Source organism: Peromyscus eremicus, chromosome 9 (assembly GCF_949786415.1).
Source record: "Peromyscus eremicus chromosome 9, PerEre_H2_v1, whole genome shotgun sequence".
Classification (NCBI taxonomy): Eukaryota; Metazoa; Chordata; class Mammalia; order Rodentia; family Cricetidae; genus Peromyscus; species Peromyscus eremicus.
The window spans coordinates 95,554,057-95,559,840 of record NC_081425.1 but is presented as its reverse complement, the minus strand read 5'-3'; the positions used below and the strand labels follow the sequence as shown (position 1 = coordinate 95,559,840).

Here is a 5,784-nt window from a genome sequence, read left to right as displayed (position 1 = left end):
TTACAGAACAAAAGCGTGCAGCACATCCAAGCATCCCAGAGCCCCTCTGGGAAGGGCTGTCAGTGGTCTCTGCAGCAAGGAAGGGCCCCAGCACATGAATATCAAAGAGTCCTCTCTCCGCAGGTGGACGGTCACCGTGTGGTCTCATCTCCTGGACTTCCAGTTGGCCTTTGAGGCTGAATGCTGCAGAGACATTGATGAGCTTGAAAAGCGTAAAGCAGCATGGCTGGGGTGGGTCCAGGGGATTTCCCTGGCAATCATAAGCAGCCCAGATCGAAGCCGGTGCACAGATCTCCCTTACCGTCTCTACTATGGTGCTAAGAATTTTCTTTTTCAACAAGACTTCCTTGTTGTGGGTTTGGCTTTTCAAGCCAAAAAGCTGGTGAAAAGATGTGGGGTAGAGCTCTTGCCTAGCATGTACAAGGCCCTGGATGTGAGCCTCAGTATTGTATAACCAATCAACAAACACACAAATACATAAATAAACGCTGGAGGAAATGATACTCATTTATTAAACATATACTCAACTAAGATGACCTCTCATTTCTGAGACACAAACTTTCCAGCAATCTGGTTTTCCAGAAATATTTTAAAAAATCATCATCATCATCATCTTTTAGACAAGATGCAACTCCACAAAATTCTAGATTTTTTACTTAATGCCTACAATTATTTGTGGTTATTTAAGTCTTTCACCTAAGCAGCTTGGCCTGGTCCATATTACACATGTATTCAAAAGGTATTATACATTTAGCTGCAGGTTCTAGCAAGGGTCTGAAGGAAAGAAAGAGCAGATGTAACCTTCGCCTCAAGGAGAGAGGATGAGTGACCACCTTTCTTATAGTTCAGGACACATTGTGTGCCTTGACTTACAGCTGGTAATGGTACCAAGAAAGGATGAGTTCCTGGTCTCACAGCTCCATGCAGATGGTTGAGAAATGGTATTCATTGGCTGTGGCTCTGCAACCAGGAAAGACCAAGAAATGGGAGAATAATCATAAGAAAGAAAAACAGCTCAATCCTGGGGTTTTATAACACAATTTCACTCTCTCCTTTCAGCACTCACCTAAGCCTGCAGCTATGGTTTTGCACAATTTTTACTTGTACCAATGCCAATTTAGCTCAGGGAACAAAATAAGCCACAGTTCTCAATTAAATATACTGTGAAAACAGGAAGTTCATGTTTGGCCTGGGGTTTATCCACATTAAGCTAAGGTCTGCAGCCAAGAAATCTAAGGCTGTCTGCATTTTATCTTCACTATGAGAGGATCAGACTGTCACATTATCTCCAATTGGAAGAGTTTGGGGATCTGTGTACACAGGAGTACAATGAGAAGTTATAGAAATTCAGTTGTCGTCATCATGCAGCTTTGGTGCTACAAATAAAGAGATGATATGATGCTCCTCAAGGTCTCAAAGCCGGTCCGTGGTGGGTATAAGAAGAGCTAGTCATCTCTGGTATGTTTCAGCCTCTGTGAATGCTCACTAGAGTCCTTCCCTTGGATGGTCTATTATCAGTCCTTATAAGAATCAAGAATATGATTTTCATTCAACAAACACACTACCCAGCCTCCACAGCCAGAAATTTGGGGTTTTCTGGAAGGTGGGCAAAGTGAAAGGATAGGTCAAATACCTAAACCCATTGCTTTTTGAGGTCTGGTGGTTTTACCTATTACATATATTTAACAGCACTGAAAGGGTAGGATTGTTGAACTTATATGAAGAAAATGTTCAGGGTCTGTTGCTCAGTAAAACACTATAGGCCTAATGAATGGACAAGCTGTTTCAACAGCCTTTCTGGCTGATTCAGGGCAGGCAGTCATGGCCACCAGCCTACGCAGTTCACCTCCAGGATGAGCTCCTTCCTACCAACTAAGTGCTGATCACTTTGCATCTGAAATCAGAAAGTGATGAATTCTCACTTTCTCCTTCTTACACAGTCCAGGTTCCCAGCTCAAGGAATGATGGCACTCACAGTGAGCAGGTCTTCCCAGCTCAACCAATCTAGTCAAGCTCCTCCCACAAGCATGCCTAGAGAGCAGTCTCCCAAGATGATTCTAGTTTCCATCAAGTTGACAACTGAGATTAACCATCACACATATATACACACACTCCTCGTATACTGCCTTTCCTTTCCCCCAGGATTTCAGGAAGAGTTACCATGTCCAGTGCACCCATCATTTCTCTGGAAGGATCTGAAAGTGGTTGAGATCCTGAAGGCCAAAAAAAGCCAAGAGTGAAAGCATTTAAGAGCACTTGTTGCTCTTGTAGGGAAACTGGGTTTGGTTCCCAGCATCCACATCAGGGAACTCACATTTTTGAGGAACGCCTGCGTTTTTGTTTTAAGCAACTGGGTAGGTGGCACTACCATTTGAGTAGATGGGGAAGCTAGGAAGAAACTATGAGATGAAACAACTGCCATGTCTGAACATTAGATAGTGACTGGATGCCCACTGTATATCTAAGCAGAAATGATATACCTAAATCCATACAGCTACATGGAGGCCAGCACACAGATCTGGGAATAATCAGAATTATAATAATCATGTCTCATATATTTTTGTCCCTCAAGCTAGTGAATATGGTCAATTGTATTCTAGGAATAATTGACAAGTTAAGATTTGGAGAAGCCAGGAAAATGGTTCCAATTTCCCAAGATAAGTACATATCTAATTCAAATAGGGTTTATCTATTCATGCTGAGAGCATATTTTTAAGTGCTATCATGTGCTGGCTACTATGAGAGCTAAAAGACACCAATATTAATACTGTAACTAGAGAAATATAAATGCTGATTAAATGCCATTTATAATACTTTGGTTAATATTTGAGGAATTAATCACCTAGTAGAGGAGATAAACAACATAAAAATATGTGTGCAGCCTTGGAGAGTATACAGGACATCAAAGTAGTGGCAACAAAAGCTTTGTGGGTTCATCAAAAGGATCTGTGTGTCCCATGCCAAGGGACTACTAGTCCTTTTACACTGTAATTAGGACAAGGACAACTAGTCCTTCTGTTGCAGAGATACTGCTGTAACTCCATCATGAGGGCTTCACTGCACCAGTGACTTTGCTGGACCTGACCTTCACATCCGCAGGAATAGTGAAGACCCAGGTGGCCCCAAGGTTATCTCAATAACAAGGTTTTCTGTTTAGGAATTCAGGATGTCTTTCCCACGGGCACACTGCTGGTATCTGTATGACTGAAACTTAGCAGTGAAGAGATCCATGGCTTAACTCTGTCTCATTACAGCAATCAGAGTGGAGCATGGCTGTAAGAGTTCATGCATGTGTGTGTCTGCTATAAAAAAAAAAAACCATAAAATACCGATAGCTGTGATAGAATGTTGTCTGTGAGCTACATCAGAAACTTTTCTGAGTACTTATATGGTTGGTTTGTTTGGGTTCTGTGTTGTTTGATTTTGAAACAAGAACATATTATATGTAACCCAGACTAGACTCAAACTCACAGCAATCCTCCTGTTCTTTGTATAAATTACCTTACTTTGTATTCATAATAATCAGTTGAGACAGGTAATTATTATCCCCATTTGGCCCATGGGTGAACCAAAATCACCCTAGTGTCATAGTAGTAGACCTACACTCTGAACCACTGTGAAACCGGAAATGGACCCTCAGTGAGAGGCACCACTGTCACATTGGACTCCATAGTAGCTTTGGGTCCCTTTGTACTCAGCACTTACATCCTACACAGCATCCACTCAAACTCAGAATCACCCCCATACCAACTGCTGTCAGTGTACCTACTCTCCTTCCATCCCTCTGAAAGCCCTCCCTCTCAGGCTGCCCCAGTTTACATCATCGCTTTGTGTTTCTCACACAGACATGACAGACACTGTCCAGCAACCCACCTGAAATAGCGGATTCTTCGGAGACTCTAGAGGCCCTTTCCATTTTGTTTTCAGTTTTAAGCTGTTAAAACTGTCCACCAATCTGCTGATAAAACACAATAATGTGATTTATCTCTGAGAACAGCAGAAACATCTCGACAAATTGGATTTGCTTTATCTTCTTTTAAAAACTGTTGTTCAGGGTTTTCTTTGAAGATGTCCTTCTCACAGCATTGTTGTCCTCATGATAACTTGAGATGACTTTGAGAGGGAAAAAGGGGGGGGGGGACTTAATTTACATTCCCTCTCCCATCCGGTGCTGAGGAAGATTTGCCCGCCCGCCCTCTCCCTAGAACCTTTGCTGAGCTGCGATGAACCACACACCCCCCCACTACCGCTCTCCCCTTTGTTTCTGTACCAACTACAGATCTAGCTTCTAGAAAAGGAGCCCTGACATCAAGTGATTAGGCATCCCCTCCTCTCTCCTATCCTGTATCTATCACCCATTAGACCATGATCTATATGTTCCATCATTTATCCTGTCTTCCCCCTTCTTTCTCAGAACCCAAACCATTTACCCAGATCCTAACCTTTCTTGAAAGCCCCACAGACTCTGTACCACAGTAACCCATCCATCCATCCTTATTCTTTTTCTCAATGGTTCCTAAACTTTCTTGGCTAAAACTCCTGGGTGATCCCATATGGACCAGACCTACCTTCCTGGGACCTTGTTCTTCCCACAGCTCTACTCCTTGTTTTAGAGTAAACTGTATGGTGTGTTTTCAGGATGGCGTCTAGAAGACCACCTCCCTCGTGTGGCCTTCACTGTTGAGAAGTCTGAGACAGGAACTTCAGAACATGTGAGTGGTTCTACTGTCATTGTCTTTGCCTTCATCGGGCCCTCACCACAGCAACACCACCGTCCCTCATCCTCCCTTCCTCTCCTCTCATGCTTTCCCCTCTCTAGCATATCCCACTGCTGATCCACTGAATATGCCCAACTCTCTGTGGCTCCTGGACTTTATGTTCTTCCTTCTGAGATGCCTGACAAACTCCTCCCTCTCTCCCCAGCTATTACTCCAGGTAGAGTTGGTTCTTGCCTTCCCTGGGCTTCAACAGTACACTCTCCATATAAATATTTCTGGAAGTTTTAAACACTTTTAATCCACATCTGTGGTGAGATAAGAATGACCACAAATTCATTATGATGCCTCCCACTAAGAAGTAGAGTCTACTGGGAACTTGAGGGAGCAGGTTGGGGATAGGACATAGGGAGAAAGTAACAAAAGAAATGTCTTGATGGGGACGGGGGACATTTTGGGATTAGAATAAAGCTGGTTCCAGGGAAACTCCCAGGAATCCACAAGGATGACCCCAACTAAGACTCCTAGCAATAGTGGAGAGGGTGCCTGAACTGGCCATCTACTGTGATCAGATTGGTGACTACCCTAACTGTCACGAGAGAGCCTTTACCCAGTAACTGACAGAAGCAGATAGCCACAACCAAGCACTGGGCTAAGCTCCAGGAGTCCCACTGAAGAGAGGGGGGAGGGATTGTACGAGCAAGGGGGGTCATGTTGGAGGAACCCACAGAGACAGCTTACCTGAGCTCGTGGGACCTCATGGACTCTGGACCAACAGTTAGGGAGCCTGCATGGAACTAACCTAGGCCCTCTGCATGTGTGTTACAGTTGTGCAGCTTGGTCTCTTTGTAAGGCTCCTAGCAGTGAGATCAGGACCTGTTCCTGGTGCTTAGGTGGCTTTTAGGAACTTGTTCCCAGTGCTGGATTACCTTGCCCAGCCTTTATGCAGGGAGAGGAGCTCAGTCCTGCCTCAACTTGATGTGCCATGCTCTGTTCAAGCCCATGGGAGGTCTCCCCCTTTCTTAATGGAAACTGAAGAGGAGTGGATGGGGAGGGTGGTAGCTGGGGG

General features: G+C 44.2%; 1 long non-coding RNA gene across 1 annotated transcript; it reads right to left on the bottom strand.

The window, feature by feature from the left end:
- Positions 1-487: 487 nt before the first annotated feature.
- LOC131920154 (uncharacterized) lies at positions 488-4,697 on the bottom strand. The gene is made up of 3 exons (XR_009381519.1): positions 4,569-4,697; positions 3,874-4,113; positions 488-960 (listed from the first exon to the last, which is right to left on the bottom strand). It is a non-coding gene; the product is annotated as an uncharacterized LOC131920154 (long non-coding RNA).
- Positions 4,698-5,784: the final 1,087 nt, after the last annotated feature.